The sequence below is a fragment of the Monodon monoceros genome, unplaced genomic scaffold (genome assembly GCF_005190385.1).
Source record: "Monodon monoceros isolate NGI ecotype Baffin Bay Population unplaced genomic scaffold, NGI_Narwhal_1 Super_Scaffold_21, whole genome shotgun sequence".
Taxonomy (NCBI): Eukaryota; Metazoa; Chordata; class Mammalia; order Artiodactyla; family Monodontidae; genus Monodon; species Monodon monoceros.
The window spans coordinates 129,064,091-129,078,902 of NW_021703778.1; the positions used below are offsets into that span (position 1 = coordinate 129,064,091).

The 14,812-nt window shown below is 39.3% G+C and overlaps 1 protein-coding gene across 2 annotated transcripts in view; it reads left to right on the plus strand.

Moving 5' to 3' along the window:
- The window catches only part of FBXO34 (F-box protein 34), an 81,149-nt gene that overhangs the window by 11,778 nt on the left and 54,559 nt on the right, over window positions 1-14,812 (plus strand). The window contains exon 2 of one of the 2 annotated variants that reach the window (XM_029237361.1): window positions 7,343-7,447. The exons of the other annotated variant lie outside the window; for it this stretch is intronic. The gene's annotated coding sequence lies outside the window, so the exon portion shown is untranslated. The remainder of the gene's footprint in view (window positions 1-7,342; window positions 7,448-14,812) is intronic. 2 annotated transcript variants of the gene reach the window in all.

Sequence of the window (14,812 nt, forward strand, 5' to 3'; positions counted from 1 at the left end):
AAGCCCGTGCGCAGCAACAAAGACCCAACGCAGCGAAAAATAATAAATAAATTAAAAGTAAATTTATTAAAAAAATAAATGGTAGCATATTCTACGTAACGTTATCTTGCCTTTTTCACTTGATTTTTTCATTCTTTACATATTGGCATATGAAGAGTGTATTAGTGATAGAAAAGCTAAACTAACAGTGGGTTAAACAATGAAGTATTTCTTTCTCTTATAAAAGTTCAGGTAAGTGTTCTAGGGCTGGTATAGGCACTCATGGCATTACTCTTTTCTCTTTCTCTCTTTTTGAGGCATAATAATTACAGTAAAATTCACAGAAACACGTGGATAGTTCGATAAGTTTTGACAGTTGGATGTACCTGTGTAGCAAACGCTGCAGTCAAGATAGCCCTTTAGTCTATCCTCATGCCCCTTGTCCCCTGCCTGTCAGCCCCACCCCTACCCCGCAGTGATTGCCTGGATTCTTTCTATGCCCTTACAGCTCTGCTGCGTGTTGCTCTTGTCCTTATTGACCTAGCTGGATCTCCAACTACTGCAGCCCGTTCTAAGCAGCAGGAGGATGCAAGAGGGGGCAAAGGTTTACATGCCAGCCTTTTTACAGGGAGGTTTCTAGAAGCTGCTACTTCAGGACACTTCCAATCAGGTTTTGTTAGCCAGAACTTAGTTCATGGCCACATCTGAATGCAAGGGAGGTTGAGAAATGGAGTCTTGCTATCTTTTCCTATTAGAAACAATGTTGTAGCGAATAATTTTCTTCATGGGTTGTCTTTTGGGATAAATTCCCAGAAGTGGAACTGCTGGGTCAAAGAGTATTTGCAGTTTGAGAGTACACCTATTTTTTCATATCCTTGCTGACAGTTTTCATATTTGCTAATCTCATTGGTAAAACATGATGACAGGGTAGCTCTAATATGCCTGATAGGCCATTTAAGTAGAAAGAGCCAAAGTACTTCTGCTCTATGTACGATACCTTGAAAACATGGACTACACAGCCAGCTAATGTAATGCTAAGTTGGGTGAAGCATATAACAGCATGTTACCATTTTATTTAGGCCAGTCCTAAGAGGAGACTGATGGTTGAGGTTAGAAGAGAAACGCTTCTAGCCATAAATACTTAGGAGTGTTTTTCAGGATTTGTGCACTTAATTAAAAAGTAGATCAGGGCATGAGGTTAAAGTATGCTACTCTTTTTTCTTTTGGTCCTCTGTTTTCTCTTGCATACATGCCTTAATATGTAGAAACTTGTTTTCAACTAATCTTAAAATATCCGTTAACATAATTGGGGAAAAATAAAGTAATCAATAAATATATTCCATTTGGTTCCTTTTTTTTTTTTAGAATTATTTCTTTTTCTTTTTTTAAAATTTATTTATTTATGGTTGTGTTGGGTCTTCGTTTCTGTGCGAGGGCTTTCTCTAGTTGTGGCAAGCGGGGGCCACTCTTCATCGCAGTGCACGGGCCTCTCACTATCGTGGCCTCTCTTGTTGCGGAGCACAGGCTCCAGACGCGCAGGCTCAGTAATTGTGGCTCATGGGCCTAGCTGCTCCGCAGCACGTGGGATCTTCCCAGACCAGGGCTCGAACCCGTGTACCCTGCATTGGCAGGCAGATTCTCAACCACTGCGCCACCAGGGAAGCCCCATTTGGTTCCTTTTATATGACATTTCTTGTTGTGGGTCTCTTAACTTTCTAAGCTTTTACTCTCTAGTTGCTAAGTGGGATCAGATAAATGATATAAAATATATTCTGCTAAGATTGTAATTTTTTATAGTGTAAGGGTTTGTAAAATGTGTTTTCAACTCTATAAATACAACCTTTTGGTTGGGATTTGAGGGAAAAAAATTCATAGTATTTTTCTTTGCAACTAAGTGGTATTATGAGCTATACTTACTTTTGAAGTAGTAAATAGCATAACAGATATATAATGCATATGTTTTTCCATACCACATGATGAGGTCTTGGAGAGCAGAGACCTCTTACTTAGCTACCATGGTGCATGGCATATAGCACCATGTACTTGGTAGATCACATTTTTTCTACAATTGAAGTGGATCTTGGAAAAGTGTTAGAAAAATTATTAGACTCCCAGTAGCAATGTTTTGGCCTGTTGGAGGCAGGGGGAGAAGATGTTAGTATAATATCATTGTTAGTACTTTTGAAATTTTCAACTCTTTAGGTGAAGAAACTTAAGGGGCCAATATCTGTGCTTTAAAGAATAGAGACTTTGAGATACTTTCAGTGTAGGTAGTATCATCCCACCTTATCTGGAGGACAGATTTCTGTAAATCTGCCGTTTTTTTTTTTTTTTTTGAAAAGCAGTGAAGTGAAGGCCCAATAAGCTAAATAACAGAAAAAAAACATATTTCTTACACTTCAGAACTTTGTAGTCAACCTCAGTCCCCTTGCTGAGGTCTTTATAGTTTAGAATAGAAAGTGGTGCATATCATGTTCTCTTCTGTGTCCTTAGCTAAACATTTGTTGAATGAATTAATATAATTTTTTTTTTGGTTTTGCTAGCACAGGTTTTTCTTGGGAGAAGGTGATATTATTAAGAGACAACATTTTTGCTTATTTGTTAGATCGTGGTGATGGTGTAGGCAAGTGCTTGCCTTAGGCTGTTACCTGTGCCTAGATAAATCTTCATGCCTAACTTCCTTACCTCTTCCAAATCTCTTAAGTAGCACCTTCTCAAGGAAGCCTATGCTGACCACCCTGTTTAAAATGGCAACCGCCACTCTCCTCCTGCACTTCCAAGTTCCCCTACCCTAGTCTGTTTTTCCCCCATAATAGTTACCTCCTTGAAGCATATACTATAAAATTTACTTATTATGATTATTTATTGTCTTTCTCACCACGAAAATGTTAGTTCCTTGAGGGCTTTGATCGTTTGTTCACTGTATTCCAAGAGACTCATAGATGCTCAACAAACGTTTGTTGAATGAATGAAGGTCAAAAAGAAAGTAATGTGAGAAAGCTAGCTATAAAATAATTTACATTAAAAATTATATATTTAGAAATACTTCCATTGTTTAAAAAGTTTTGCTTTTGTCTACCACTGTGTTCCATAATGATACCAAGGTAAACAAACCTGTGCAAAGTTTAAGGACTCTGTCCTCTTGGTAGAAAAGTGACTGAGTTTGGCTTGCTGAAATGCATCATCTGCTTCATGCTTCTAGCATCTTTTTAGGAAGTTCCTTTCCATAGCCTTCAGTGGTGGTTTAATTAATAAGAAAGTCTCTGTTCCACTGTGTGCAGATGGAACATCTCTTTCCTACTGGAGGTGGCTTTCCATGAAGTAAGTAGTGACAATATTAATAGCTGTCTTCTTCCCTTTCTTTCTTCCTCCTTTTCTTTCTTTCCTTTTTAAAAAATTTTAATTAATTAATTAATTTATTTATTTTTGGCTGCGTTGGGTCTTCGTTGCTGCATGCAGGCTTTCTCTAATTGCAGCGAGCGGGGCTATTCTTTGTTATGGTGCGTGGGTTTCTCATTGCAGTGGCTTCTCTTGTTGCAGAGCACGGGCTCTAGGCGCGCTGGCTTCAGAAGTTGTGGCACGTGGGCTCAGTAGTTGTGGCTTGCAGGCTCTAGAGCGCAGGCTCAGTAGTTGTGGCACATGGGCTTAGTTGCTCCACAGCATGTGGGATCTTCCTGGACCAGGGATCGAACCTGTGTCGCCTGCATTGGCAGGTGGATTCTTAACCACTGTGCTACCAGGGAAGCCCTCTTTATTTCTTTTGACTAGGTCTTATGCCAAACATTTTATGGGTATTTTTAAAAAAAATCTTGATAACAACTGTATGAGGAAAGTATTTAGTCCCTTTTTTCTTGCAGAAAACTGAGTCTTAACCTGCTATATAAAAAAATATATAAAATAAAATTCAAAAGGAAAAAAAAAGAAAACTGAGTCTTAGAGGTTAAGCAGCTTGCCTAGGCAGTGTGTTGGAGCTGGATTTCAAACCTACGCAGTCTGACTATTGAGGAACTTCACTACACAAAAAGCCTTCCTAGTGAAGAGCACCTAGAAGTGAAAAAGAAATTAGCAACACCTTAGTGAAACTCTAACTTCACAGAGATCTTTTATTTGCTCCAGCTTCTCAAGAGTTTAGATTGACTGAGACCACTGTGATTGAATTAGTAATGTTAGGTTAAAGTTAACTAATGCTGATTTAAATAAAGTGTATTTTAAATAAAACCAGAGCTAACTCCTAACCAGATCCTATTTTACCTAGACTTATAGTTTAGCTCAAGAACACTTTAGCTTATTTCTGGGGCAGAATTTGTACGCTCTTCCTTTATTTTCCCTAAAAATTAGATTCAGCAGGAGGGCAAAAGTTACAATGTGGCTGTATAGGAAATATAATTTAGTGGAGGAGTAGAGGGGTAGACAGTGGGTAGGCTTTGCTGTTCTGGATTTTTAAGAAAAAACTTCCCTGTAATTTGTATAAAATTATACTAAACGGAAATAGTCATCCCCTACCTACCATACAAAATAATTTGTAATTTCAAATTTTGATTAGAAAATTCTGATTCTTTAATGTGAATTACTTTTTGAACCTTAATTAACTATCTTTTTTTTCTTGTAAGATGGCATATTTTATTCCCTTTACCATAAGAATATTTCTTCTTCGTTCCCATAAATTAATTTTAATTTCACTTTTAAAACTAGTGATTTATGGGTGACCTAGAATCTATAATTGCAGGAAATTATGCTTAAGGATACATATTTATATGCTGAAGCCAGTAATGTGCTTTCCATAGAAGTTGTAGGACACTATTGTGTACATAGCTAGTAGAATCATTTTATTGAACAAAACTTCTCCAAAGCAAGACGTGACATACTTTTTTTGAGATACATTAAGACTGTTTTCTGGCTTGAGATGATCATTGGTGAGAGAGTTTCCCTTTTAGGTTTCCAGAACTGTGATGAGAGCATCATACTTAATTAGGTACTTTTCTTGATGCTACTATTCAATTTTAGTGGGATGAAAGTACTGAAAAGATTTTTTTCTTGTACACTTCTTTTTTTCCCCTTTAAAGGAGCCAGGAAAGGCTTCTTTCTCAAATGCATTATGGTGGGGGGAAAATGTAATGGTTCAGAAGAGTTTATGGTGAAAACAGTAATTCTCTTGTCCTATGCCTCCCCAGTTCCTTTCCTGAGGGAACTACTTCAATTGTTTCTCTGTTTGATTCTTTTAGTGATAATCCCCCATATTAATGTGCTTTTACTTCCATTTTTTAAAAAAAATTACTTAATTGATTAATTTTTGCTGCATTGGGTCTTTGCTACTGTTCATGGGCTTTCTCTAGTTGTGGTGAGCAGGGGCTACTCTTCATTGTGGTGTGCAGGCTTCTTATTGTGGTGGCTTCTCTTGTTGTGGAGCACGGGCTCTAGGCGCATGGACTTCAGTAGTTGTGACATGCGGGCTTCAGTAGTTGTGGCACACGGGCTTAGTTGCTCTGCGGCATGTGGGATCTTCCTGGCCCAGGGCTAGAACCCGTGTCCCCTGCATTGGCAGACGGATTCTTAACCACTGCGCCACCATGGAAGCCCTACTTCCATTTCTTGATGTGTCAATTTTAAGCATTATCTATTGACTTTCTGGAGTGATAGTCAAGATTTAGCTCCCATTTGCCACCTGTCAATAATTACAAAGGGAACTTCCCTGGTGCACCACGATGAAGAGTAGCCCCCAGTTGCCGCAACCAGGGAAAAGCCCACGTGCAGCAACGAAGACCCAGCACAGACCAAAAAAATTAAATAAATAAATAAAATAAAATAAATTAATTAAAAAAAAGAATCCGCCCGCCAATGCAGGGGACATGGGTTCGATTCCTGGTCCAGGAAGATCCCACATGCTGCAGAACATCTAAGCCCTACGCCACAACTACTGAGCTGATGCGCCACAACTACTGAGCCTGTGCTCTAGGGCACAGCTACTGAGCCCGTGTGCTGCAACTACTGAAGCCTGCACCTGGGGCCCGTGCTCCGCAAAAAGAGAAGCCACTGTGTCGCGAAGCCTGTGCACCGCAGCGAAGAGTAGCCCCTACTCGTCACAACTAGAGAAAGCCCGCACGCAGCAACAAAGACCAAACGCAGCCAAAACAAAAAAAGGAATTAGAAAGGATCTGAGAGTTTACTCTCCTTGAAGCTAACAAATTAGCCTGCCACAGTTTCATGGATGCTGGTGGAAGGTAAAGACTCCTATTCTGGTAGGAGGCAGAGTCAGAGATGAAGTAGAGTTTATTACTCACAGCAATAGCAGTAGCTAAGGTTTCAACATTCATTTGTGCCAGCGTCCTGAGCCACAGTTCCCACAGGGCACTGAGGGGAGGGCCAGATAACACCTGTTCACATAATGAGTTTTGTTACTGGAGAAAACTCTTGAGTTTAGGGATTACAAATATTTTATAATGGGCAGTAAGCATGCCTGCTCTTTGCTCCAGAGGGAGACAGTAGTATGCTGGCTCTTTGCTCTGGAGGAAGAGTTTCTGTCTTCTAAGGTGGTTTGATATATGAACATCCTTGAGATTATATTCCAGAACAAAGAGCAGACAGCGCCTTGCTTGCAAGACATAGAGACCCATGAAGAATTATATCCCAACACCACTACCCCATTCCCTACCTTCTTTTTGAAATAGTTATATATCATCATTTTTAGCTCTGGTCACCTTAGTAAATACTATATGTTTATTTTTATTTCATTAACAGTAGGTTGTATCTTTTGACTTCTGGCTTTGAAAGAGGAGTGTTGTGGTTAGGGATCCTTATAAGTGTTAGAAAACCAGTTCAGTTAGAACTTAAGTGAGAAAGGAAATTGGTTTCCAGAACTGAGAGTCCAGAGGGATAGAGTAGGATTGGATCCATGTGCTCAGATGTTACTTTGAAGAATTGGTCTCTCACTGTATCTGTGTGCTTTCCTCCTTTGCCTTTATTTTCAGTAACATCCTACTTCACCTCTCTCCCCCACCAGTACTGATTCTCAGCTCTGTGCATATTTCTGAACCAGTTGCTATGGCAAGGTGGAGAGAATAGATTAGAATAGTCAGAGCCTGGTCACATGCCCAGATGGAGATGGGTGTGGAGTCCGCCCCATTTGAAGCACATGTGTTGGGGTGGGGAGAAGGTAGTTCTACAAAGATAAAACAGGGTGCCACGACTTCTCCACATCAGAGTTCTCTGTTGTATTTTTTTGTAGGGGGGGTATCGTTAGCTTTTATAACTGACCTTAAGTTTTTCGTTTTCTATAAGATAGAATGAAATTTCTGGTATCTCCCTTTTTCATTAGTTACCCCTCTCTTGATGTCCTGTATCTTCTGCTCTAATCTGTTTTATTTAGAACTGCTGCTCAGTGAACATCCTGTGACTTGCCTTCATTATGCTCATTTCGCATAGAGTCGTCTTCCTTGGTTTATTGCCTTGTTTTGCTGGGGTACATACTAAGGTAAGATGTGTGGGAGGTAAATACTGAGTAATTCCTTGTCTGAAAATGTTTTTATTTAATTCTTAAAATGGAACGTTAGTGTGGCTGGGAGTAGAATTCTAGGTTGGACATAATTTTCTGTCAGAACTTCAAAGGCATTGCTTCATTATTCACTAGTATTCTTCAATATTGATAAGTCTTACTTCAGTTTGATTCTTTTTTAAAAAATTTATTTTATTGAAATATAGTTGATTTACAGTGTTGTGTTAATTTTTGCTCTACAGCAAAGTGATTCAGTTATACCTATCTGTACATTGTTTTTCATATTCTTTTCCATTATGGTTTATCCAGGGGTATTGAATATAGTTCCCTGTGCTATACAGTAGGACCTTGTTGTCTATCCATTCTATATATAATAGTTTGCATCTGCTAATCACAAATTCCCAACCTCTCCTCCATCCTTGGCAACCACAAGTCTGTTCTTTATGTCTGCGAGTTGGTTTCTGTTTTGTAGATAAGCTCGTTTGTGTCATATTTTAGATTCCACATATAAATGATATCATATGGTATTTGTCTTTCTCTTTTTTTAAATTTAATTTTTATTTTATATTGGAGTATAGTTTATTTACAATGCTGTGTTAGTTTCAGGTGTACAGCAAAGTGATTCAGTTTTACATATACATATATCCATTCTTTTTCAGATTCTTTTCCCTTCTAGGTTATCACAGAATATTGAGTAGAGTTCCCTGTGCTATACAGTAGGTCCTTGTTGATTATTTTATATATAGTAGTGTGTGTATGTTCATCCCAAACTCCTAATTTATCCCTCCCCCCCCCCACCTTTCCCCTTTGGTAACCATAGGTTTGTTTTCTATGTCTATGAGTCTGTTTCTGTTATGTAAATAAGTTCATTTGTATCATTTTTTTTTAGATTCCGCCTCAAACTGATATCATATGGTATTTGTCTTTCTCTGTCTGACTTACTTCACTTATTATGATAATCTCTAGGTCCATCCTTCTTTTTTGCCCACGCCATGCAGCATGCGGGATCTTAGTTCCCTGACCAGGGATCAAACCCACGCCCCCAGAAGTGGGAGTGCAGAGTCTTAACCACTGGACTGCCAGGGAAGTCCCTAGGTCCATCCACGTTGCTGCAAATGGCATTATTTCATATTTCATTCTTTTTAATGGCTGAGTAATATTTCATTGTGTGTGTGTGTGTGTGTGTGTGTGTGTGTGTGTGTCTAGACACACACACATCCTACATCTTCTTTATCCATTCCTCTGTTGATGGACATTTAGGTTGTTTCCATGTCTTGGCTATTCTAAATAGTGCTGCTGTTAACATTGGGGTGCATGTATCTTTTCCAATTATAGTTTTATCTGGATATATGCCCAGGAGTGGAATTGCTGGATCATATGGCAACTCTATTTTTAGTTTTTTGAGGAACCTCCATACTGTTTTCCATAGTGGCTGCACCAATCTACATTCTCACCAACAGTGCAAGGCGTGTTCACTTTTCTCCACACCCTCTCCAGCATTTGTTATTTGTAGACTTTTTAGTGATGGTCTTTCTAACCGGTGTGAGGTGGAACCTCATTGTAGTTTTGATTTGCATTTCTCTAATAATTAGCGATCATGAGCATCTTTTCATGTGCTTGTTGGCCATCTGTAAGTCTTTTTTGTAGAAATGTCTCTTTAGGTCTTCTGTCCATTTTTCTTTTTTAAAAAAATTAATTAATTTTATTTAATTTTATTTATTTTTGGCTGTGTTGGGTCTTTGATGCTGTGCATGGGCTTTCTCTAGTTGTGGCGGAGGGGGTGGGCTACTCTTCGTTGTGGTGCACGGGCTTCTCATTGCGGTGGCTTCTTGTTGCAGAGAACAGGCTGTAGGTGTGCAGGCTTCAGTAGTTATGGCTCACGGGCTCAGTAGTTGTGGCTCATAGGCTCTAGAGAGCAGGCTCAGTAGTTGTGGCACACGGGCTTAGTTGCTCCGTGGCATGTGGGATCTTCCCAGACCAGGGCTTGAACCTGTGTCCCCTGCTTTGGCAGGTGGATTCTTAACCACTGCACCACCAGGGAAGCCTTTCTGCCCATTTTTCGATTGGGTTGTTTGGTTGTTATTGAGTTGTGTGAGCTGTTTTGTATTTTTGGAAATTAAGCCCTTGTCAGTTGCATCATTTACAAGTATTTTCTCCAGTCCGTAGGTTGTCTTTTTGTTTTATTTATGGTTTCCTTTGCTGTATAAAAACTTGTAAGTTTGATTAGGTGCCATTTGTTTATTTTTGGTTTTATTTCTATTGCCATGGGAGAAGGCCAGTTTGATTCTTGTTCCTTTGCAGATGAGCTTTTTTGTCTTTGTTGTCTGAAATTTCCCAGTGATATAACTTGGTGTGGGTCTCTATTCATTTGAGCACTGAGTGCCCCCTATTAATTGGAAGACTCTATAAATCTATTAGTTTATTAAATCTTTTAGTTGTGGAAAATTTATATTTCTCTGAAAATTTCCTCTCTTCAAGTTTTTTTTCCTTTTCATCCTGGAATTTTTGTTAGTTAAATACTGACCACCTGGACTGATGCTGTGTGTAGTTCGGTTAATTTCTTGTCTCTGTTTCCTATTTCTACTTTCTAGGTTTTGTCTCCACCATATAAAACCTTATACTGCCTTTCTTTTTTTTAAAGAAGATATTGGGGGTAGGAGTTTATTAATTAATTAATTAATTTTTTGCTGTTTTGGGTCTTCGTTTCTGTGCGAGGGCTTTCTCTAGTTGTGGCAAGCAGGGGCCACTCTTCATCGTGGTACACGGGCCTCTCACTATCGCGGCCTCTCTTGTTGTGGAGCACAGGCTCCAGACGTGCAGGCTCAGTAGTTGTGGCTCACGGGCCTAGTTGCTACGCGGCACGTGGGATCCTCCCAGACCAGGGCTCGAACCTGTGTCCCCTGCATTAACAGGCAGATTCTCAACCACTGTGCCACCAGGGAAGCCCTATACTGCCTTTTAAAATTTTTTTTTCAAGAGTCTTTTCTTGTACTCTTTTCCCTTTTCACAGCTTCCTGTCTTGCTTTATGAGTGCAACATCTTGCCTTTCTGAGGATCTCAGTTAGAGAGCTTTTCACAAGTTCTGTTCTGTTTTATGAATTGTTTATTGCTTTGTCTCATTTCTTTAACTTTTTGTTTCCTTGTCTCTTTCATGTTACAGATGTTTGATTCTGATTTAACCAATCAAATGGAAGAATGAAGCAATATGAAACTGATTGGGATCTCTGTATCTAGACAGGGTTCGTCAGCTGGTGAGCTTTGAGTTAGGGTGGGTTTGTTTTTTGTTATCGAGTTGTATGAGCTGTTTGTATATTTTGGAAATTAGGCCCTTGTCAGTTGCATCACTTGCAAATATTTTCTCCCAATCTGTAGGTTGTCTTTTTGTTTTGTTTATGGATTCCTTTGATGTGCAAAAGCTTGTAAGTTTGATTAGGTCCCATTTGTTTATTTTTGCTTTTATTTCTGTTGTGTTGGGAGAGTGAGCTAAGAAAATATTGCTGTGATTTGTGTCAGAGAATGTTTTGCCTGTGATCTCTTCTAGGAGTTTTATGGTGTCCTATCTTATATTTAAGTTTTTAAGCCATTGTGAGTTTGCGTATGGTGTGAGGAATTGTTCTAATTTCATTGATTTACATGCAGCTGTCTAGCTTTACCAACACAGCTTGCTGAAGAGACTGTCTTTTCTCCAGTGTATAGTCTTGCCTCCTTTGTCAAAAATAATTGACCATAGGTGTGTTCCATTGATCCATATGTCTGTTTTCATGCCAATACTACACTGTTTTGATTACTGTAGCTTTGTGTATTGTCTGAAGTCTGGGAGGTTTATGCCTTCAGCTTTGTTCTTTTTCTTCAGGATTGCTTTGGCAATTCTGGGTCTTTTGTAGTTCCATATAAATTTTAGGATTATTTGTTCTAGTTATTTGAAAAATGTCACGGGTAATTTGATAGGGATCACATTAAATCTGTAGATTGCTTTGGGTAGTATGGCCATTAGAATTTAATTTAAATAGTGTATAAGTATATGATGCCGTTTAAGATGTGGCATTTTCTTTTTGGTGAAGCAGAATTTTTAAGGTGAGGTGGTAGCTAATTAGAAATTGTTTAAGCTAGATTCCTTGGCACTGCAGTGAACTACTCTTCACACAGTGAACAACATGAAAAGTAACCCTGTTAAGGGAAACATTAAAAAGAATCTTTATTAACATTATTCAATATCTGATACAGTTAGCTTTATTTTCTTAAATATGAAGATAGTGGAGTTCTGTGGTTTCTTCATGTAAAATGAGGGCAATATTTATATCAATGGGCTTTGGTGGGTCTTGAGTGAGAAAGCTCCTAGCACAGTACCAAGTGTGGAAGAGATACTTGAATGCTAGCTTCCTTTTCTATAAGCATGGCCATAATTAACCATGAGACTCTTCTGCTTAAGTAGAATATTTTGGGTACGAGATGGGTGGCCAGGGAAGCCATACCCAGTTTAAAGGGTTAGGTTGGGTCAAGAACAGGTCTGCTAGAGTGAGCCAGGGTGTACAATCTGAGTCACTTGGTCAGGACAGGTTGTGGAACTGCTGGTTAGAACAGGTGAGTTATGCCACATGTACCCATAGTCCACTACTATTTCTTGTGGTCTCTACCCCCACCTCAGCCCCCTCCCCAGTGGTTTTGCTGTCTGATAGACAGTACAGTTCAGAAGATAGGCATTAGATCAGTTTTAGGCGTACAGGAAGAACAGTGGTTGGATTACTGGGAAGACAAGCAGCAGGGGGGACCATGGGAAGCCAGGGACCAAGCAAGCTGACTGGCCAGAAGATGTAGATGTAGCTCTAGCTGCACAAGAGCAAGCTGGTTACAAAGTTATATGCAGAAAGTCTAATGAGAACAAAAGTAGGGGAACACTTTCTGGCTCCTTAAATGATAGTTTCTTTCATGAGACCAACCTAAAAACAATTTACTGGTAAGAGTATTCCAACTAAGCTTCTAGGTTTGAATTGTGGGACATCAGCTGGAGATGACTTGGATTTTATTTCTGTTTACCAGCTAGATCAGACATTTGGGCCTGGGAATTAACATCTGTTAATTTGCCTCTGCTTGATCATGTAGGAAATTTGTATGATGTTAGGCTAGTTAATAGGATAGAAATGTAAATGCCTTTGCTCACATCAAGTGATTCCGTAGTATTTTGTTTGGGAGAAAGTATAGAGATAGCGGAGTGTTCTCAAGGAAACTCCCTTTAGTTATTTTTCTCATAGCTAGACGTGGGTCTGAATACTCTGTGACTAGAGTAGGCTTTATAATTAGAAAGTAGTGCTGGGACTTCCCTGGTGGCGCAGTGGTTAAGAATCCGCCTGCCAATGCAGGGGACACGGGTTCGAGCCCTGATTCAGGAAGATCCCACATGCCGCAGAGCAACTAAGCCCGTGTGCCACAACTACTGAGCCTGTGCTCTAGAGCCCATGCTCCGCAACAAGAGAAGCCACTGCAATGAGAAGCCTGCGCACCACAATGAAGAGTAGCCCCCACTCGCCGCAACTAGAGAGAAAGCCTGCGCGCCGCAGTGAACACCCAACGCAGCCAAAAATAAATAAATAAAATTTTAAAAAAAGAAAGTAGGTAATAAAGAAAGAAAGAAAGAAAGAAAGTAGGGCTAAGTGGTTACTTACTAGATATGGGAAACAAATTGTATGGTGTTTCCTGGGTTTAGAGAAGAATTGATTAAAGGATAAGAAGTTGTTTTCCCTTCTTTGGCAAGGTTCTTTCTAAATCCAATCTAATAGTCTTTGGGCAAATATGTCCAAGTATAAGGGACTTGCCTGTGATTTGAACTAAATCTGTTTCCTTTTTCTGGTGAATAATGGAATAGTAAAGGGGCTAATAGTTGTCAGCTTGTGGAGGGATTCTGAGGCAAGTAAATCTTGCCACCACTGTTTGCTCCTAGTATTCCTTAATTTAAGCAGGTAGTTTTATGTTCCTGTTCTAGAACAACTCTGAAAACAATATATTGGATCAGAGTGGAGTGTAAGAAATAGTCAAGGACATTGTGCATTCATTGACTGGAGTAGAAGGTACCCACATGGCCTACATTATTCTCATACAATAGAACAACCTAGTTAAAACAGATAAAAAATATTTTAATATATATTAATTTCTAGAGTTCTTTAAGACCCTCCCCCTCTTTTAAGCACAAGCTGTTCATTCTTTTAGATAAAATGTATGTGCTGTCATCATTACAGGAATTGCTCCAGCTGTTGAAAAATAATTATACTAGAGTGAGCACTTGTTTTGGTTTGCTTTGAACAAAGTAGACAACACCTATCTGCATGATTATAGTATCAACTGGGTATTGTGCTGAGTGATCTAATCCTCACCACAACTCTGAAATATCAGAAGTAGTGACTTGCCAAGGCCATAGAACTAAGAAATGGTTATTCTTAGAGTAGAATCCAGGCTTTACTAGAAGTGAGGTGAAATTTTTAAGTAATTTACTGTATCTAAGGCTATGATATCATAATTTACTAACTTTTACCAGGTTTTACAAATTAGAATTTGATAGCTGGGACAGCACCCCCCTGTGCCCCCCAACATGGAGATAAACTAGGATGGGAGTCTCTAGTTTTGTAGGCATTAGCCTGTGGGGAGCTGTTGGGAAGGGAAGAATTTGAATCCCCTTTCTATTTCTGTCGTTGTAAAGTTTCTGGAACTTTTGGAGCCATGGGAACATGTTTTATTTTTCCTTATCCCCTTAATTTCCTTCTCCCTCATCTTTCCACTTCCACTCCCCAATAAAAATAAACATATTTGTGAAAGAGGGCTAAGGGTATTGTGAATCCAGCAGGTTCAGACAAGTGTTGTAAGTGTGAAGGGCAGGAAGCCATGTTTGCTAGGACCAAGTTACTGCCTGAGAAGAAATGTGTCCTTAGAGAAGAGAAAGCCTGGGTACAAGGGTAGTAAAGAGGGAGACAATTTCAGTTCCTCTTGAAGACTGTCATTCATTTGGATCCTATAGGGCTAACGTAAAGAGGAGTTGTCTCACTAGACTGATGGAAGGCCCTCGTTGTTCTGTGTCCAAGTGGATCAGAGGTATTTTCTTTCTGAACTATAGTGAGTGGTCTGTTGAGCACGTAGGAGCTGAGTGTGGAGTCTTAAGTAATAGTCAAGCACGTTGTACATTCATTGCCTGGAGTAGAAGGTACCCACAGTGGCCTGGGTTGTTCTGATACAATAGAATAGACAGAAGAGAACAACAAAAATGAAACAATTCTCAGTTCTTTAAATTTTAGCAGTTTGTTTTGAGATCCATTTATAATAGTAAATAAATTTATAGGTGAGTTGAATCAACAAGTTTTT